This window comes from Neoarius graeffei, chromosome 1 (assembly GCF_027579695.1).
Source record: "Neoarius graeffei isolate fNeoGra1 chromosome 1, fNeoGra1.pri, whole genome shotgun sequence".
Taxonomy (NCBI): domain Eukaryota; kingdom Metazoa; phylum Chordata; class Actinopteri; order Siluriformes; family Ariidae; genus Neoarius; species Neoarius graeffei.
Genome location: NC_083569.1, coordinates 81799808 through 81822066, shown reverse-complemented (window position 1 = coordinate 81822066; position 22259 = coordinate 81799808). Strand labels below are relative to the sequence as shown.

General features: G+C 40.6%; 1 protein-coding gene across 2 annotated transcripts in view; it reads right to left on the bottom strand.

The window, feature by feature from the left end:
• tesk1b (testis associated actin remodelling kinase 1b) overlaps positions 1 to 22259 on the bottom strand; it is a 73099-nt gene that overhangs the window by 36568 nt on the left and 14272 nt on the right. The window lies entirely within an intron of this gene.

The following is a 22259-nucleotide window of genomic DNA, read 5'->3' as shown; positions in this document are numbered from 1 at the left end:
AAAGTGTCCATTCATGTCTATTGCAGCTGGGCATACACTCGCACGCACGCACACACTCGCACGCACTTCACTCCCATCAGAGAGAGGCGGTCCTCAAACAAACCATCTGGGTTTAATTTATTGAATCACAGAAATTAATAAATTAAGCAACACAAAAAAAAAAAAAGACAACGAAACACAATTTGGCAAACTGCATTATTTCTGTAAAATGTACGGAATGTTTCTTTATGTTCTTTAGCTCCAGATCTGTCTTGTGGCATTCATTTTGCATCTCATCAGCACGGCTGCCCTCATATAAAAATAAATAAATAAAATACTAATGACAAAAATAAATACAATGCCATTTCACAACCAAGAATGGACCATGTGTTTGTTTTACACTCTGCAGCTCGGTCAAATCCAGTTCTTGATTTGGTCTGCACAAGTGAAACTGATGTGGTCACGTGTCCAAAAAACCCAAAATGATTTAAAAAAAAAAAAAAAAAAAAGCGCACCAGGATCCGACTTGAATGAAATCATCTTTGAACCTTTCAGACAGTAATTTCTCAGAACTGCAAAATTACTTGGGTTAGCGCATCAACACTCGGCTTTATCTAGCACGCAAGCTCACACTCGCTTGAATCTGGAGGCCAAACATGAGGTGGCTTTATTTAGAAACGTGTGGTACCCTGGGGAACTCTTCACATGATGAAAATATTACCCCAAAAGTCAAGAAGGAGGAGAGAGAAAAAAATAAATAAATAAATAATACATTTGAAAACGAGTTGTGACTGTGGTGCAGGAACATACGGGTCATTGCAACATCCAGTGTCTGATTATAAACTGAACCGATTAGGATTCGCTGCATTTCACAACACCACAGCCATCACACAGCTTGATCAGTGCGAGAGGAAAAAAAAAAAAAGAAAAAAAAAATTCACACTCTGCTCAGCGCTGTAGTCGAGTCACTAAACCTTGAGTCAAAATCATTTATATAAATAAATAAATAAATTCTCAAGTCGAGTCCACTATTGATCTGAGTCCGAGTCCAGCACTCCAACTGCACTATGTGACGGTGGCTGTTTCAGCACCATTAACATGAGTTTGTTCCTGAACACGACATATGACCAGGTGAATGTGCTTCTCTATCAGGGAGTGTGAAGTATTTGGTCGGAGATGGATGTACGTGCAGAAGATTCGTTTATTAATACAAGTAAAAACAGGTAAACGATCCAGAACGGCAGGCAAAATCGTAAAAAACAGGCAATAGGTCGAGTGAGGCACAAACAGGCTATCGTAGACTCTGCAAAATCAAAGACAAGAAACAGGAAAATCAGGGATCAGGAAACCAAACAAGGAAATAAGGCTCAGTAATGTATTAGGGATGCAACTCAATACTTCGCAAAGTAAGCGTTTTCACAGTTTTTAAATATAGGCGAGCTGATCGCACCTTAATCCTGTTCGGGTGCGAGTCGTTTGTGCGTGCGCTGTCCGGAGCGGCCTGAGAGTCTATCTGATGCACACGCAAAGGCGCACAGGTGTGACACTCCTGCACGAAATTAGTATAAAAATCAATGTAGATATAAATATCTTATGCCAAATTATGGCATGTTACAAAATATAAAAAGGGAGAACCCCCGAGTCCTCATCTCCAATTTACGAGTCCAAGTCAGCAGTGCTCGAGTCCAAGTCAAGTCACGAGTCGGACTCAAGTACTACAAGCCTGACTCCGCTCGCAAGGTTTTCGACATCTTTAGGCAGACTGACTGTTTTTACCACTGTTTAATAAACTGGCTCTTTACACATGGATCTTTACAGAAAGGTTACAGTGCCTTGAAAAAGTATTCATACCCCTTGAACTTCACATTTTTCCACCTTACAACCACAAACTTTAAAGTTTGAGATTTTATGTGATAGACCAACACAGAGTAACATAATTGTGAAGTGAAACGAAAATGATAAACGGTCTTCAAAATTTTAAACAAATAAAAATCTGAAAAGTGGTGTGCATTAGTATTCAGCCCCCTGTACTCTGATACCTCTAAATACAATCCAGTGCAATCAATTGCCTTCAGAAGTCATCTAATTAGTTAATAGAGAGTCCTACTGTGTGTAATTTACTCTCGTTCTGTGAAGGCCTCAGTGGTTTGTTAGAGAACACTGAAGAACAAACAGCATCATGAAGACCAAAGAACTCACCAGACAGGTCAGGGATAAAGTTCTGGAGAAGTTTAAAGCAGGGTTAGGTTATAAAAAAATATCCCAAGCTCTGAACATCTCAAGAAGCACTGTTCAATCCATCATTCAAAAATGGAAAAAGTATGGCACAACTGCAAACCTACCAAGACATGGCCGTCCACCTAAACTGACAGAGCGAGCAAGGAGAGCACTGGTCAGAGAAGCAGCCAAGAGGCCCATGATCACTCTGGAGGAGCTGCAGAAATCCACAGCTCAGGTGGGAGAATCTGTGCACAGGACAACTATAAGTCGTACACTCTACAAATCTGGCCTTTTTGGAAGAGTGGCAAGAAGAAAGCCATTGTTGAAAGACAGGCATAAGAAGCCATGTAGGGGACGCAGCAAACGTGGAAGAAGGTGCTTTGGTCAGATGAGACCAAGGTTGAACTTTTTGGCCTAAATGCAAAGCACCATGCGTGGCGGAAAACTAACACTGCTCATCACCCTGCACACACCATCCCCACTGTGAAACATGGTGGTGGCAGCATCATGCTATGGGGATGCTTTTCTTCAGCAGGGACAGGGAAGCTGGTCAGAGTTGATGGGAAGATGGATGGAGCTAAATACAGGGCAATCCTGGAAGAAAACCTGTTGGAGGCTGCAAAAGACTTGAGACTGGGAAGGAGATTCACCTTCCAGCAAGACAATGACCCTAAACATACAGCCAGAGCTACAATGGAATGGTTTAGATCAAAGAATATTCATGTGTTCGAATGGCCCAGTCAAAGTCCAGACCTAAATCCCATTGAGCATCTGTGGCAAGACTTGAAAATTGCTGTTCACAGACGCTCTCCATCCAATCTGGCTGAGCTTGAGCTATTTTGCAAAAGAAGAACGGGCAAAAATTTCAGTGTCTAGATGTGCAAAGCTGGTAGAGACATGCCACAAAAGACTTGCAGCTGTAATTGCAGCAAAAGGTGGCTCTACAAAGTATTGACGCAGGGGGGCTGAATACTAATGCACATCACATTTTTCAGATTTTTATTTGTTTAAAATTTTGAAGACCATTTATCATTTTCGTTTCACTTCACAATTATGTGCTACTCTGTGTTGGTCTATCACATAAAATCTCAAACTTTTAAATTCATGGTTGTAAGGTGGAAAAATGTGAAAAAGTTCAAGGGGTATGAATACTTTTGCAAGGCACTGTATAAAGTAAAAAGACAGACATTTTCAAATAAATCAGTGAAATAGTCATACATTGAGATCTCAAAAGAAAAAGTATGTTATTGGCAGGAACCCCCCCCAACATTTTAGCTAAAGCCTTATTCTTAATAGAAGTTGAGTTTATGATTCTTCTCCTGAGGGTAAATATACTGATAACATCCTGGTCGTCAGGGTGACACTGTTTGTGTGTGCGTGTGTCACATGTGACTCCATCAACATCCTCCTTTTCTTGTCTTGTGCACGTCTAACGTGACTAAGGTTGCGTAGCAGTCTTTTCTGCTCCGAGACAACACTAAAAACACCACGTGCACATGAACACACACCCCATTATGAGAGAATGGCAGGAATGTGTCTCACTTCCCCTCTTCAACAACCCAGAAATCTACAGCAAAAGCAGGTTATAATGTCCTTAGGACCTTCTGGATACCAGAGTCAGGTGTGTTCGGTCGCTGGAGCAAAACTCAGCAGGATCTCCAGCGAGACAGTCACCTTCAGGACTGCAGCTGCAGTGTAATCTAGGACGATAATCAGCTCTTTCATATCTCTCAAGATTAAAAATCCTGCCATTTCATGCAACAACTCTGTATCTTGTCCTTAGAACACCAGGCATAAGCTAGATGATGAAAAATACTCGGAGCATAAATAAAAGCGTTTCTGTACAAAGGCATCTGAACTCATTTACTGAACGATTAACTCCACTTCATTTCTAGCTGATATTACACCTATTTGCAAACTAATGAGCACCTATGAAATCTGTCCTCGTGTTTCTACAACAGATATGAACATGATTCAGGATGGGACAGTTTATTATTACCCATGTCACCATGTTTTAGTTAATTGAGGTGCTTTAAATCCCAAGTAAGTGCAGTATGATGTCCAGCAAGGTTTTATTTTAGGTTCCTTTCAGTTTTTTCCTTATATCCATCCATCCATCCATAACCCCGATTCCAAAATAGTTGGGACAAAGTACAAATTGTAAATAAAAATGGAATGCAATGATGTGGAAGTTGCAAAATTCCATATTTTATTCAGAATAGAACATAATGACATACCAAACGTTTAAACTGAGAAAAATGTATAATTTAAAGAGAAAAATTAGGTGATTAAGTTTCATGACAACACCACATCTCAAAAAAGTTGGGACAAGGCCATGTTTACCACTGTGAGACATCCCCTTTTCTCTTTACAACAGTCTGTACACGTCTGGGGACTGAGGAGACAAGTTGCTCAAGTTTAGGGATAGGAATGTTAACCCATTCTTGTCTAATGTAGGATTCTAGTTGTTCAACTGTCTTAGGTCTTTTTTGTCGTATCTTCCGTTTTATGATGCGGCAAAAGTTTTCTATGGGTGAAAGATCTGGACTGCAGGCTGGCCAGTTCAGTACCCGGACCCTTCTTCTACACAGCCATGATGCTGTAATTGATGCAGTATGTGGTTTGGCATTGTCATGTTGGAAAATGCAAGGTCTTCCCTGAAAGAGACGTCGTCTGGATGGGAGCATATGTTGCTCTAGAACCTGGATATACCTTTCAGCATTGATGGTGTCTTTCCAGATGTGTAAGCTGCCCATGCCACACGCACTAATGCAACCCCATACCATCAGAGATGCAGGCTTCTGAACTGAGCGCTGATAACAACTTGGGTCGTCCTTCTCCTCTTTAGTCCGAATGACATTGCGTCCCTGATTTCCATAAAGAACTTCCAATTTTGATTCGTCTGACCACAGAACAGTTTTCCACTTTGCCACAGTCCATTTTAAATGAGCCTTGGCCCAGAGAAGACGTCTGCGCTTCTGGATCATGTTTAGATACGGCTTCTTCTTTGAACTATAGAGTTTTAGCTGGCGACGGCGGATGGCACGGTGAATTGTGCTCACAGATAATGTTCTCTGGAAATATTCCTGAGCCCATTTTGTGATTTCCAATACAGAAGCATGCCTGTATGCGATGCAGTGCCGTCTAAGGGCCCGAAGATCACGGGCACCCAATATGGTTTTCCGGCTCTGACCCTTACGCACAGAGATTCTTTCAGATTCTCTGAATCTTTTGATATTATGCACTGTAGACGATGATATGTTCAAACTCTTTGCAATTTTACACTGTCGAACTCCTTTCTGATATTGCTCCACTATTTGTTGGCGCAGAATTAGGGGGATTGGTGATCCTCTTCCCATCTTTACTTCTGAGAGCCACTGCCAATCCAAGATGCTCTTTTTATACCCAGTCATGTTAATGACCTATTGCCAATTGACCTAATGAGTTGCAATTTGGTCCTCCAGCTGTTCCTTTTTTGTACCTTTAACTTTTCCAGCCTCTTATTGCCCCTGTCCCAACTTTGAGATGTGTTGCTGTCATGAAATTTCAAATGAGCCAATATTTGGCATGAAATTTCAAAATGTCTCACTTTCGACATTTGATATGTTGTCTATGTTCTATTGTGAATACAATATCAGTTTCTGAGATTTGTAAATTATTGCATTACGTTTTTATTTACAATTTGTACTTTGTCCCAACTTTTTTGGAATCGGGGTTGTACATCTAATTACATAACACTAGCTTTCAATTTGATACTGGTTATTTACAATAATACAGCTACGCAAAATGAAACAGTTTGTACAAGATATACAAGCTTGAATCAATCGAAGAGAAATTAAAATTAAAAAAGATAAAATTTAATTCTGACAAACCTGAACTACTAATATTGAGTACCAAGTCTGGCTACAATCAAAATACTGCTGAATTTCACCGTAAAGCTTGACAGCTAGTCTGTAAAACCTAAACGCTACAGATGAGGACGTTGGTGTTACCATAGAAATGATCATGGTTCATCATTTCATTCAGAAATACAACTAAGAGTATGGCAAGATTAAAAACGAGACCATCAACAAGGGCGTAGCTCACTCCGGCCCCGTCTAGTCCAATAAATGTTGCAAGCTATTTCTTATATATCTCCCCTAGGAATACCGACATATTTGCCAGACAGAATCCAAAATGGCGAGGAATTGATCGAGAAGAAGCAAGTTTTGTTGAACTGCTCATTCAGGTACCCTAGGTACCCCTACCTTCATGCCAGAAAGAATCAAAATCGGTGAAGAATCGAGGGAGAAGCAGCAATTTGTGTGGAAACTGCTCGTTAGGGCTTAATTACTCCACATCTTCATTATTAATTATAATTATGCAAATTTGGGTAGAACCTATATGCACCCCAGGCAGACAGACCTCCCTGCCAAAAAGAATTAAAAAAAAAGGGGGGGGGGGGGGGGGGGGTGAAGAATTGAGAGAGAAGAAGCGATTTTTGTGAAATGTGGACGATGCCAGACAGACGACAGACAACACAAGATGGCATAAAGCTAATCACCTGTCAGCCGGATGAGCTAAGAAACCGTAACTTTCAGAACCTCTAGATGAATTGCAGAGCAGGTATAAGGACAGAGTGTAGCCTATACATCCGTTTGCTCTCAAACTGGAGAGTCAAATCTACCGATTGTCAACTTTGTACAGTCAGATGTTTCCATACTCCGAGACAAAACGGGATTAATTTATCAAGTTGGATATGAATGAACATGACACCGCAGTGGGCACAGGCTCAAAAATTTGGACAAGCGTAGACTGGAAAAAATTGGCCAGATCTGATGAACTCTCAATTTCTGCTGAGGTACACAGAAGGTAGAGACAGAATTTGGCACAAACAACATGAATCCATGGACCCAACTTGCCTTTAGTCCTAACCATCTAGGCTGGTGGAGATGGTGTAATGGTGTGGGGAAATGTTTCCGTGGAACACCTCGTTTGAATGCCACAGCCTATTTGAGTACTGTTGCTGACTATGAAGCATTCAGGCCTTCACAGCCAGACTAACAGTTTCATGCCATCAGACTCCTCAACTCCGTGGGACTGGACTGATTCTCACGGACTATTGGACACGCTACTCACACTGCAATCATGCACAGTGGACAATAATGCACTATTGCTTACAATGTCTCTCTCTCACACACACGGTTTACATTAATTTATTCTCTTTTCATATATACTGCCTCAATATGCGCACTTTGTTGTTTATTGTCTGCAGTGTTGCACTCGTTGCGCTCTTGCACTGTGTGTTGTAGACTATAGTTCTGTGATGTTCAATATAGCACCACGGTCCTGGAGAAGCGTTATTTCATCTTAAGCCTAGGTCACAACCGGACGTACGATTTTTTGGCGTTTCCCCAATCGCTGCGTTTTTTTTTGTTTGTGGAGAAAGACGCATGTTGGCCGCAAGTTTGTCTTGCAACCTGAAAAAAACGTAAGCGCCCATAGAGTTTGTTTGACATGACAAAGAACCTCTGCAGCCGGTCTGCGGCCAGTCTATGGCTCGAAAATCAGCACGTCACACGCACGCCCTCCGTGCGTTTCACGCATTTTTTGCACGTAGACTGGCCGTAGGAGCACGTACAGCCGGTTGCGACCGAGGCTTTAACTGTATGGTTGAAATGACAAAGAGAACCTTAACAGCTACAATTTACCACCATCTAATGGTTACTTCCAGCATGATAATGCACCAAAGCAAAAGTTGTCTCAAACTGGTTTCATGAACACGACCTTGAGTTTAATGTTCTTCAGTGGCCTTCCCAGTAACTGGATCCAGTAGAACATCTTTGCAATGTGGTAGAACGAGAGAGAGATATTCACAGCATGAAAATGCACCTGAAAAAATCTGCAGGAATTCTGTGATGCAACCTACCGCGAGCTGGCCTAGTGGTTAGCGTGTCCACCTCTCAATCAGGAGATCAAGTTCTACTCACAGTCAGGTCATATCAAAGACAATCATAAAAATGGTACCTACTGCCATCTGGCAAGGCACGCTGCAATACCGATGTGAGTGGGGAGCCAAACTCATGGTTACCACAGGACTAGCCCCCACACTGCAACCCTAGCTGTATAGGCGAGATGCCGAGGGCTATGGAAGTGGAGATCGGCGCCGCCTAATTCACCTTAGTACTAGGACGGGAGACTGCCTGGGAAGACCAGGTCCTGGCACAGGAAAGACCGTGTGTGATGCAATCATGTCTACTTTTGAGATTCTGGTCAATGTTATGTTCCAAACATCTTGCAGGATCCATGTCATGAAGAACGGAGGCTATAGTTTTGAGAGCAAAGCATTACCCAGTATCACAAGGGTGCTCCTAATAAAGTGCTCAGTAAGCATGACTGATCATGATCTCAATATTATATGGTCATATTGCCTGGATCAAGACTGACATGAGCATAATCATCTCCAAACCTCGGAGCGTGTAGGAAGAACCTCTACTAATCCGGTCCTGAAGTCCGACAGCCTGCCTGCCTCGCGCCATAACTCTCGCACACGTTCACAAATGCCATAAACTCCAGGCTGAAGTGAGAAAAGGTCACATCTGTGCAATAAAATTGTGGAAAAAGAGATTATAGTATTTTTGTGTGGTTGGGGAACGGGATAATGTGTTATCAATATCGCATCAAGATAACCTTTTATAACCGTGATGAAATGCATTGTTCCACACATGAACAAGCCACTGGCTGGCAAGGGAACAGGTCTTTATAGCTGCTATAATGAAAGTGATCACAGAAACCAACCTGCCTCATGGTCATTCCACAACATTAAAAACTCAGAACATTATTTAATAAGTTAAACATTATAACTGCTGACAAGTTGCTGGAGGAGGAGTATAAAAGGAATGAATCATTTCAGGATAGTAGGAATAGAACTTGTGTGTGTAACTGCACCGCACCACCCCAGTATTGAGGATTTTCCAAAAACAGCAAACCCAGTCATATTTTATTCCTTACATATTGCCCACCCATAATCTCAAATCTTGTATCTCTATAGAATCCTAAATTGTCTAAAAATATTCATAAAACCCACCTCACTTTAAAGGGGTACCAAATATAATATATACGGTTGCTGATGTGACAAAGTAACGTATTCTTAAGTATTCTATCAAATTTATATACTAGAAAACAACGAAATATCTTGGTAATTGTAAATATAATACTTTATACGCTAAACTGCACAAGAGTCGCCATTTTTAAAAGACCGTGACGTCAGCGCTACCCACTGCACTAGCGGAACTCTCCGGAATAGAGGAGAGAAGCGTGTAATCATGGCGTCGGGCGCATCAAGTGAAAGCGACAGCTCTGTCGAATCATACGAAGAGATCCCGCAAGACACACTGCAAGCAGGCTATGGCTTAGAAGGGTACCAGTTTGAACCTAGGAGAGGTACTATGTAGTGGAAATTCATTATGTCTAACTATTAAAGCTATTTTAAGTTCGTTTCTTAAGACAAGGATTTAAGATGTTACCTTGTTGACAGTTTCGGCGAGAATCTTCCGCCTTCTTCAAAACAGTCACCAGATGTCGAGTGGTGACGTGCATTATCAGCTGATGTTACGCTACGGAGGCGTGAACGTCCCACCCAATTTGACAGGTAGTTCATGCCTCCTGCTGTCAGGTCGCTCCCCCAGGACACATCTGGTGACTGTTTTGAAGAAGGCGGAAGATTCTCGCCAAAACGGTCAACAAGGTAACATCTTAAAAAATCCTTGTCTTAAGAAATGAACTTAAAATAGCTAGGAGAGGTACTCTCGACTCCGGTGATGAAATAAGAGAAGAAAGCTCGGATGACGGCGAGGATGAGACTGATGCTAACCATGGGCGTGGCGAGCGTGGGGCAGAGCGTCTGCGTGCAGGTGACACGGCGTGGTGCTCGTGCGGAAAACGTAACGTGGAGTTGCTCACGAGTCCAGCAGAATTTATTTGCTGCAATGAGATAGGCGCCACCCGTGGACTTGCGAAATCATCGCAAGAGGCAGAAACAGGCATTTCACACATGCTATTCCCAACCTCAATGAGCCAACACAACTGGGCACATACATACATCATGAGTGTCACGCAGAGAAAATGAACGTGCATTCTGATTGGATAAAATTAATATCATGGCGGGCTGTTCAAACTGTGGAAATAGTTTGCTCGAGCTACTTTCAAAACACTATAACTTTCCAACCTTAGAACAAAAAACTTTTCTAAGTCTTGAATAAGGTTCGTTAATGTGCGTTTTATTGTTATATTTACTCTATATATTGCCCTCTGTTCCCCTTTAAGGTCTAATTCCAAAAAACAAACAAACTAAAAAGGCTATCTCCATCTTCCAGAGTAAAAGCACCCTGTGACAGATGATACAATTACTAGGGTTAGACACACACACACATATACACACACACACACACCCATCTGAATGTTCAAACACTAAAGTGTACATGTAGATTAGACTTCTCTCCATCCAGACCGTTCTCAGATTGCTACTCCAGACTGTTTAGTCTAATCCAGAGAGCGCGAGAGAGAAAAAGCATCACACCCACACACCGTCACTAATTACACTGCACTTACAGCTCAGTGCGTATACTTCTTACATATTGAGGACCAGAACACGTTTTTAAACCAACAGAGTGAGGACATTTTGGTTGGTCCTCACTTCTTCAAAGGACTGTTTGAGGGTTAAGACTTGGTTGTCGGGTCCACGTTAAGCATTTAGTTGTGATGGATAAAGCTGGGCCAGGGGACAAGGGAATGCATAATTTTAACGCGTGTCCCCACAAAGATGGGCGTACACGTGTTTTTATATACTACTGAGAACCAAATGTCCCCACAAAGATAGGAAAATCTGAATTTCGATATTGCTGTTTTTTTTTTAAACAAAAAAGGCCAAAGAAAAAATAAATAAACTAGAAAAGCACTTGGAGAGCGCAGACCTCTGCCAAGAATCCTTTAAAAAAAAAAATCCAGGATCCAGAAGGTGATCCAGATCACCGGCAAAATTTAATGGATTGTTACTTGTGCCCAGTCACACCTCTGGAAAAAATTTCAGAGCAATCCGTTCATAACTTTTTCCATAATGTTGCGAAAAACCAACAAAAACAAACCAACGCTACCGAAAACACAACCTCCTTGGCGGAGGTAATAAGATTTCCTTTCCATTACTGAGGTTAGGGTTAGGTTGAGGTGCAGGAACAGCATTAATTAACTGCAATAATAATTATGTCAATGGAAGGTCCAAACATGCGTGTGTTTTCTTTAGGTCCAGTTCAAACCATTTTTTTTTTTAATGCCTACTCCTGCTGATAAACCACACCACAAAACACAGTTAATCTCCTGCTTTGAGAAACACTGGACTCTAAAGCACCTTCCCAGAAACCGAATATATACAATTTATTAAATCACACACACACACACAACACTTTTTCGATGGAATAAAAACGCGTTCTATTCCCTTCTAGCAGATTTCATTCATTTGGTTTGATCACATGCAATATCATATCGCTTATCCTACATGTATTACATCACTCTACCCAATGGAAAATAAGTGTGTTGAATATGGTTTACGATATTGCATGGTTGTCAAGACAACATGACATGACATCACACATCGGAGCTGATGCGAATATCCACTGAGAAAGCTAGTGGTGCCCGCAGAAAACTGTCACAGTGACTTAAATTCCATACGATACATTTTACACGTAAAACTTCTGTATTAGCGAGCAACTGTGATAATTTGTAAACAAACATGGCCACCAGGTTTTTGTAAAGCCTATAACTGTTCCAGCAAATGTGTAACAATAATATTGGCTGGCATTTTTTGTGGTATATCAGATATACTCCATTCAGCTACTTATCTTCGACACGTTCAATATCATGCTAGCTGAGTGGAATATATCTGATATTCCACAACAATAAATTTAAAAAGCCAGCCAATATTATTTGAATATATAAATGTCACTATCGCAAGTCTGGCATACCTGTTGACAGATTGGTAGATTTTCTTGTGCAATATGACCAAAATTATAACTACATGACAAACTATATTTCACAAAGTTTAAAAAGTTATATTTTGTTTGAAAGCACCAGAGCTGGAGAAAGGTCAGGGAGTGTTGTGATTTACTACAAAATCCATGAAAAAGCTGAGCTCTAAGCCGATGAGAACACTTCACATTAAGGTTTCCTGAGCTAACATTACTGAACACATCCATAAGCTTATAACCGTGGTTTCATGTTAGCCTCTAGATCCATCATTAAATGTGTACGGAGACGGTACAAAGACAAAATCGGGCGTGTCGCTACAAAATGAGTCCAGTGTCGCAAAAGTTCACTCGGAGATACAGCGATCTGATACGAGTGTCCAATGACCCACATCAGGCTTGTTCATTGCAGATAAAATGAGCTCATGTTTAAAGTCTAATTTTCTGTAAAGCTGCTTTGCGACAGGGTCTGTTGTGAAAAAGTGCTATACAAATAAACTTAGTTAATTTACAGCAGGATTAACAGTATTAACCCGTTTTTACTGTTAACGCAAGACAAAATCTGTTAAATTAGACTCCATTCACCGTTTAACAGAACTATAATGTATTCCTAAAATACAGCATTTTACAATTAAATCAAAATCATCCGAAGTATCTTAAGTAGCATCATGCAGTATTTTTTGCAGGATTTTTTTGTTGTTGTTACTGCTGCAGGTTACTGTTTATTGAACCATAACCGTCAAGACTGTTTGGCTTGCGATGATATTTTCTTGTCAGATCTGTGGACACGTGCAACTTTATTTTACAATAAAAAGTAAAGTGCAGTAAGAAGCTGTGATGTTTGTTTCTTCTCGTACTGTAATGACATGATTTTTTTGGGGGGGGGGGGGGGGGGGGCAAACAGTCATTTAACGCCATTCTTCACTCACAAAAAGAGGGTTCGACTCTGTGCTCGTAGCCAGCTTTGGACAGGGATTTTGGGAAGAATGACAAACTAAGGTCTATTAAAGCCTTTTCCTGAACAAGTGTGCCTTTAAAAAAAAAATCACTTAATGCCTTTAATTCATTTGATTAAAAAAAAAAAAAAGTTTATTAAAAGGACATTAATACAAAAATCAGTCAGCTTTAAAATACTGTACAAGAAAAAAATAGCCATAATGTTTTTAGTACACAGTTGTAGAGTTTAGAGAAATACAAGTTCATACTGTATTTATAAAACTGTACAAAACCATAAATTTGTGACATTAAAAAAAAAAACAGTAAACAAATGTCAACCCTGCTGACAGTTTTTTTTTTTTTAAACACAAGAAATTTCACAGTGAAACTATAAATATGACTGTGCATACAAAAACACGCGTGTGGTTTTACAGCTGATTTTCTGTTAAGATGACTAAAAGTTGTTAATTTCTCTGGATTGGCTGCACCAAATCTCCCAAACAACCCCTTATTTAAAAAAAAAAAAAAAAAGATAATTAACTGTAGGCAAATTTATACCGTATTTTCTGGACTATAGAGCGCACCTGTATATAAGCCGCATCCGCTCTATTTTTAAAAAAAATTTAAAAAAAAGATATACAAGCCGCACCGGGCTATAAGCCGCAGATATCTATGTTGAAAAATTAGATATTTACTGCATGTACAGAACGATTTTGTACTGTAAATGTACATGTATGTACCTGAACAGATTCTTTCCGAACAGTGCCTTTTAACACGGCAGCAACTTTATTGATTAAAACGGAACAGAACCAAGAGAAAATAACCGGTATTTATTTACCTTCATTTCTCCTGTGTTTGAAACCACAAGTCACTTTAATCATCTTCGCTGGATTTGAAAATAATTACCAGTTAGTAATTTGTCGTGCGTGTTCTATCTGCTAAAGATCTGCTAATTCTTCTTTGCATTGATTTTTCGTCTATCTTATTTTTGATTCTACTTCCGGTTAGAGCGCCCCTAGCGGTGGAAGAAAAATCCACAGAATAGCCGCACCTTTGTATAAGCCGCATGGTTCAAAACCTAGGAAAAAAGTAGCGGCTTATAGTCCAGAAAATACGGTAAGTGAAAATTTAGAAAAGCAAAAAGTGTACTGGGTGGCACGGTGGTGTAGTGGTTAGCGCTGTCGCCTCACAGCAAGAAGGTCCGGGTTCGAGCCCCGTGGCCGGCGAGGGCCTTTCTGTGCGGAGTTTGCATGTTCTCCCCGTGTCCGCGTGGGTTTCCTCCGGGTGCTCCGGTTTCCCCCACAGTCCAAAGACATGCAGGTTAGGTTAACTGGTGACTCTAAATTGACCGTAGGTGTGAATGTGAGTGTGAATGGTTGTCTGTGTCTATGTGTCAGCCCTGTGATGACCTGGCGACTTGTCCAGGGTGTACCCCGCCTTTCGCCCGTAGTCAGCTGGGATAGACTCCAGCTTGCCTGCGACCCTGTAGAACAGGATAAAGCGGCTAGAGATAATGAGATGAGAAAAAAGTGTACTAAAATTAAGGAAAAAGAGTGTGCGGCATTTCGGTTCAAGCGAGTGTTTGTAAGCCAAGTCAGTGTCAAAAACATCTAAAAATAGATTAGCATAACGCTAAACAAAAAAAGTTTGGTCTGTCAGAGTAAACTCAATTGCTTGTTGAAAGAAATGCTCTACATTAGAGAAAGGCGGCCAACTCTCAACATGCAGTCAGACTCCTTACAGGCCAAACTTTTGGTTTAGCATTATGCTAATCTATTTTTAGATGTTTGGACATTGACTTGGCTTACAAACACTCGCTTGAACAAAAACACCATGCTCTTAATTTTTAGTACACTTTGTTTTTCTAAATTAACTATAGATTTAGAGTATCGAATAAAACTAAATTTATTTTTTGAGCAACTCCGCTCCTTTTGTGGTGACCTGATCCAAATAAAGCTTGAAAAGGAAGTAGTGGAGACTGTTGTTGCCTCAGGCTAGTTTAGTTAGCTTTCTCTGCTGATCTGCCATCAAAGCTAGTACCAAGTCGAGCACATTCACACTGGTTAGTGCGTTATTTAATTTATGTTTAACTAGTTAGTTTCCAAACCATTTACATTTCCACTACTACCGTTTCTCAGGGGGATTAAAAAACAAAAAAACACTGCAAATGGTCTGTCCTCACCAACAAGAGACAAACTACAAACAAGAATGATTTTACATTTACTAATCTGAATACAGGGTCACACAGTTACTACCTTTTGTATTCATAGATTTTTTTTTTTTTGTTAATAAACACCAACAACCCAAACTCAACACCTGCATTAAGCCAGTATCTCACTGGGCTGCAACAGCTTGTGTCAAATTGCAAACGTCATTCGCAAGAGAGTTTCAAAAGTGTCTTGAAACATTCGCGGGGCTTCTCAATTTCCTCGCAAAGTGTCGCTCCTTCATCGCTAAAATTTTGAACATGTCCAAAAATTTTGTGCGACAAGATCTCTCTCAAAATAACTGCAAATGCATCGCTGGTGTTGCAAACCCTTCTCTAATCAGTTTCCGTGAGGCTTCCTCTACTTCCCTGCCTGCGACAGCCTGCGATTAATTGGAGACAATTGCGGTAGAATATGCGAATATCAATTCCATGTGATTCCAAGTGAAAATTGTCGCTAATTCGCATATTTTAATCACAATTGTTGCATCTCCAACTACAACCCCGATTCCAAAAAAGTTGGGACAAAGTACAAATTGTAAATAAAAACAGAATGCAATAATTTACAAATCTCAAAAACTGATATTGTATTCACAATAGAACATAGACAACATATCAAAATGTCGAAAGGGAGACATTTTGAAATTTCATGCCAAATATTGGCTCATTTGAAATTTCATGACAGCAACACATCTCAAAAAAGTTGGGACAGGGGCAATAAGAGGCTGGAAAAGTTAAAGGTACAAAAAAGGAACAGCTGGAGGATCAAATTGCAACTCATTAGGTCAATTGGCAATAGGTCATTAACATGACTGGGTATAAAAAGAGCATCTTGGAGTGGCAGCGGCTCTCAGAAGTAAAGATGGGAAGAGGATCACCAATCCCCCTAATTCTGCACCAACAAATAGTGGAGCAATATCAGAAAGGAGTTCGACAGTGTAAAATTGCAAAGAGTTTGAACATATCATCATCTACAGTGCATAATATCATCAAAAGATTCAGAGAATCTGGAAGAATCTCTGTGCGTAAGGGTCAAGGCCGGAAAACCATACCTGGTGCCCGTGATCTTCGGGCCCTTAGACGGCACTGCATCACATACAGGCATGCTTCTGTATTGGAAATCACAAAATGGGCTCAGGAATATTTCCAGAGAACATTATCTGCGAACAGACTCTAAATTGACCGTAGGTGTGAATGTGAATGGTTGTCTGTGTCTATGTGTCAGCCCTGTGATGACCTGGCGACTTGTCCAGGGTGTACCCCGCCTTTCACCCGTAGTCAGCTGGGATAGGCTCCAGCTTGCCTGCGACCCTGTAGAACAGGATAAAGCGGCTACAGATAATGAGATGAGATTATCTGCGAACACAATTCACCGTGCCATCCGCCGTTGCCAGCTAAAACTATAGTTCAAAGAAGAAGCCGTATCTAAACATGATCCAGAAGCGCAGACGTCTTCTCTGGGCCAAGGCTCATTTAAAATGGACTGTGGCAAAGTGGAAAACTGTTCTGTGGTCAGACGAATCAAAATTTGAAGTTCTTTATGGAAATCAGGGACGCAGTGTCATTCGGACTAAAGAGGAGAAGGACGACCCAAGTTGTTATCAGCGCTCAGTTCAGAAGCCTGCATCTCTGATGGTATGGGGTTGCATTAGTGCGTGTGGCATGGGCAGCTTACACATCTGGAAAGACACCATCAATGCTGAAAGGTATATCCAGGTTCTAGAGCAACATATGCTCCCATCCAGACGACGTCTCTTTCAGGGAAGACCTTGCATTTTCCAACATGACAATGCCAAACCACATACTGCATCAATTACAGCATCATGGCTGCGTAGAAGGGGGGTCCGGGTACTGAACTGGCCAGCCTGCAGTCCAGATCTTTCACCCATAGAAAACATTTGGCGCATCATAAAACGGAAGAGACGACAAAAAAGACCTAAGACAGTTGAGCAACTAGAATCCTACGTTAGACAAGAATGGGTGAACATTCCTATCCCTAAACTTGAGCAACTTGTCTCCTCAGTCCCCAGACGTGTACAGACTGTTGTAAAGAGAAAAGGGGATGTCTCACAGTGGTAAACATGGCCTTGTCCCAACTTTTTTGAGATGTGTTGTTGTCATGAAATTTAAAAAAAAAAAAAAAAAAAAAAAACCTAATTCTTCTCTTTAAATGATACATTTTCTCAGTTTAAACCTTTGATATGTCATCTATGTTCTATTCTGAATAAAATATGGAATTTTGAAACTTCCACATCATTGCATTCCGTTTTTATTTGCAATTTGTCCCAACTTTTTGGAAATCGGGGTTGTAATTGCTGGCTGTCGCAGCCCAGTGAGATACTACCCTTGCCCAAAGGTCATTTAATTAATGAAGAAAATTACATCCAGAAATCGGTTTTGTGTAGTGTTAAAAAACAAAAACACACCATCCCTCATTTACTGACTTAGCCCAACATTTACAGTTGTGGTCAGAAGTTTACACAGTGACACAGCAATATTTGGGCTTTCAGTAATTTCTTTGAACTGTTCTTTTTCTGTGGCAGAATATACAGCATACACCTTTAAATAAATAAAACACTCCACACACTATAATTTGGTGCCCAAGTTTTAATTTTCTTTGGGTTTTCTGAAATCAACACAGTCAAAATTATACATCCAAGGTCAAATTTACATCCGCTCACTTAGATTATTAATTCAGAGGTGCTGAAGCTTCCAAAATGTGTCTTATCTTGCCAAGGCCGAGGTCTCTTAACTTCCTGTTAGTGATCATGATTGACTACAGCTGGTAGCTTCTCTGTGCCTTCATAAAAAAAAAAAAAAAAAAAGTGTTTGTTTACAGCACTCATTGGATTGACCAACACACAGTAAAATGGGAAAGTCCAAGGAGCTCAGTGCAGATCTGAGAAAGAGGATCGCAGATATACACAACTCCAGAATGTCTCTTGGAGCCATTTCTAAACAACTGCAAATTCCAAGATCAGTTCAAACAATTGTATGCAAGTTATTGTGAGGTGTAGTCACTTTTCCAAGCCATTTTGCATCAAGAAAACCCAAACTGTCACCCTCAGCTGAAGGGAAATTGGTTTGGATGGTCAGGAATAACCTGGGAACCACCATGGCACAGCCCTGCCATGAACTAGAAGCTGATGGATCACTGTCTACAGTTCAGATCCCCATGGACTAAGAGGCTGCTATCCAAAAAATAACCCCCTGCTCCAAAATCGACACCTTCAAGCTTAACTAAAAGTATGAAGCTGACCACATGGATGACAAAAAAAAAAAAAAAAAAAAAAAAAAAAAAGCAGCCTTCTGGAGGAAAGCTGTATGGTCAGATGAGACAAAGATTGAGTTGCTTGGCCACAATGACCACCAAGTACAGGAGGACACTGTACCAGCTAGTGTTGGTGGTAGGATCATCATGCTCTGGGGCTGTTTTGCTGCCAGTGGAACTGGTTCATTGCAGAAAGTGGATGGAATAATGAAGGAGGACTACCTCAGAATTCAGCATAAAGCATCAGAAACTTGAACACAACTTGGGAGTTACAACAGGACGATGAACCCAAACACACATCAGAGCTGGTTGTGGAGGATAAAGCAGGCTAACATTAAGCTTCAAACAAGTCCTGATTTCAACCCTATTGAAAATATATGGACCGTGCTTATAAGTAGAGTCCGTGCCGGGGGGGGGGACCCACAAATTGAACTCCACCAATTCAACCATGAAGAGTCGTGAAAAATCCAACCAGAATTCTGCCAGAAGCTTGCTCATGGTAAACAAAAAATGTTTGCTCAAGGTGAATCTTGAAGAGACATTTTACCCAAATATTAAGTGTGCTGGATGTATTTTTGACCCCGTGTTGATTTCAGAAAACCCAAAGAAAATTAAAATTTGTGCACCAAATTCTAGTGTAATTTTTTAATTAAAGATGTATACTGTATTATCATTCTGCCACAGAAAAAGAACAGTTCAGAGAAATTACTGAAAGCCCAAATATTGCCATGACCTTCATATCCAAGATGACCTTCATGTCAACTTCTGACCACAACTGTATGATCACAAAATTAAAATATATTAATTATACAGCCTGAGCTAGATGTGCTAGACGACGGCTCCAAAAGCAGATCTTTCCTTAAGGCAACTTGTAGCCTGGGACATGAACATGTGGCTTGTTATATGCAATCATTATAAATTTTCACTAACGGCATTCAGGTAATCTCAATTTAAAAACCCACACCACATCCCACGCACAGGTCGAACCCACAACACAAGGAAAAGTTTGCCACAGAAAAACATTGTGTAGATTCAATCAGATTTTTAGGAAAAAAATGCTTTGGGTTGCCTATGAAAGCCTAGCTTCAAGGTCGAGATTCTGCAGATAGAAAACAAAGAAGGTTTTACTCATGAAAGACACAAGCAAACTCATTTAAAAAAAACAAACAAAAACAAACAAAAAAAAACCCAGCAACCCATACACATCTGTACTGTAGGATCAGTGAGGAGTGAAAGAATTTGCATCCAAATACTTCTGTGAATGCATTTTATCTATAAATGTGCCACTTCACGCTCTGTTTCCAAGCACATCTGATAAAGATGAATGTGGATTCTTATCATTGTTGTGCACTCTCACATGCTTTTGAGCAGGACATGGTTTCGATCATATATCCTAATGATGCAGGTGCTGCAGTAACTCATAGTAATTGCTGACTAAAGCCCGGATAATTCAGCGATTAGGGTATAGAGAGCTTGTGAAACTTGTTTCTGGCTACAGTCATGGCCCAGTTGGTAAAAAAGGCGGAGAACCATTTACCAGTAACTTAAAGCGTTCCTATCAGTGACACACGTCAAAACACAAAGAATGGTAACACTACACTGAAATTCATTTTTTTCCCCCCTCTCTCTCTCTCTCACACACGCACTTTTTTTGCACCACTGGCAGTGCAAGCTCAGACAAGAGAGAAAGAGATCAACAGCCAGGGACACAAAGGGCGAAAAAAAAAAAAAAAAATCCACCCCACCCCTCTTCAACTCGTGTCAAAACCACCCCACAAATATTTTTAAAACCTCAAAACTCTGCTCTAATCTCCAATCACAACACATCTTCAGCCAAGGGAATTGACCAGGCTCTTGCTTCAGACATGTGACTGATGGGATTGCGATATTTTTCCCCTACAAGCAAAATTCCCTGCTCCACACTGCTGGATCTATATTTAACGAAAGCCGAGTCATGCAGGCTGGAGCAGGAAGCTGAACGCTCACTTGTGTGGAACAGCTCAGAAAGCCATCTTCCACAAAACCGGTCACTTTTCTAAGCCAGCACACAGCACTGACCCACTTCTTCAACCCCAGAACACACACTTTACTGAGGCTCTGCAACGATTTCTCCTCTAAATTTAGCCTTTTGTGTTGGTTTATTACTTAGTTTGTAGTTTTCTTCAGACAAAGTTGATGGTGTAAGTAGCAGCCACTAGACATCCAAAAGAGACAAACCACAAGTGACTCGTAGTAAACATACGGTCTCTCTCACACACACACACTCCCCAAATCCACATGAAGTTCCAGTATGTGGTTGAACAAAAGGCTGTAGGAGTCAACATAATTCTCCATTTGAATATCACCGAATATGCCAAAATCCTTACAGCCATTCAGCATCTCACCACAGGAAGTTAATGTTTGAGTGCGAGCTGAATTACAGACGGCTTGTTTAGGTCAGAAACCGATTCTTTCCACAGAGAAAAGACACGACTTAACTGCTTCTGCATGCTGGAGCTGGATTCTGTTGCTTCTCCTTCTTCCATAGAAACCCGAGCCGTCTGAAAACCCAGAGAACTATGTAACGATTAGCCAAAAGTAACAACCAAATGTTTTCACATTAAGCTTTTACACGTTATCAATTATCTACTTTAACTAAAAAATCACTGAGATTTATTAATCCTGATTTCATCTAACTGCAAATCTCTCAAAAATAAATAAACCCGCTTTGCTGGCTGATTGTTACACCACAACCATGTTCAAGCGCTACATCCTGTAAATATCAATCATCTAACCATTCGCCCAGGTTAATAATGCTATTTTATTTTTTTCACGGTCCGGTTTCCATCAAATCCTGCGCTCTGATTGGCTGGCGAGCAGGTCCGTATCCTATGATACAGACCCGGTTACAGACCTCTGATGACTTGCTCGTTCACAACAAACATAGTAGCAATTTTTGTCAACATTTATTTTCGCATTTCTCAGGAGAATAGCATTAATTTTACAGCATGGATAGCGATAACGACAGTCTTCACAGTGAAAGCGAGTTTTACTACCCTGAGGAAGAAGAAATAAAAAAAAACATCTCAGGAGAAAGCTAAAACCTCTAACTTGCTAACGCCGAGCAAAAACATGGCCGAATCCTGAATGACTCAATTTTGTATAAATAGGGGACTACATAGGCGGCAAAATGTAGGTTTTTTTTTTTCCTACCATGGAAGTGCACTTGCATACCGAGGAGGAAGCAATTTGCATTACAGCCATGAATGAGGATTCAAAATGGCAGCTCGGCTCTCCCTTTCGGATCCCTTTTTATATATATAAAAAAAAAAATCAGCTTAAGGTCGGTCCATATGGTGAAATACCGTGACCTCGGCCTTGAATACTGACCTTGGCCCAGAGGGCCTCGCTCAGTACTTTCAAGACCTCGGTCACAGTATTTCACGATACGGACCACCCAGCTGGTAAATAACATATGTTAAATAAGTGTTTACATGTCTCCATCTGGCTTAATTAATTCTTAGATTCACTCTTAAAACGTAGCTCGCATATCAAGACGTTGCAGACTAGCTAAATACTCCAAGCTAGCTGTCTGTTACATTCATTTCAATTTCAAAATTAAAACAAAAAACATGTTATTTGCCTTTCTTGGCATGCATTAAAATACGAATTT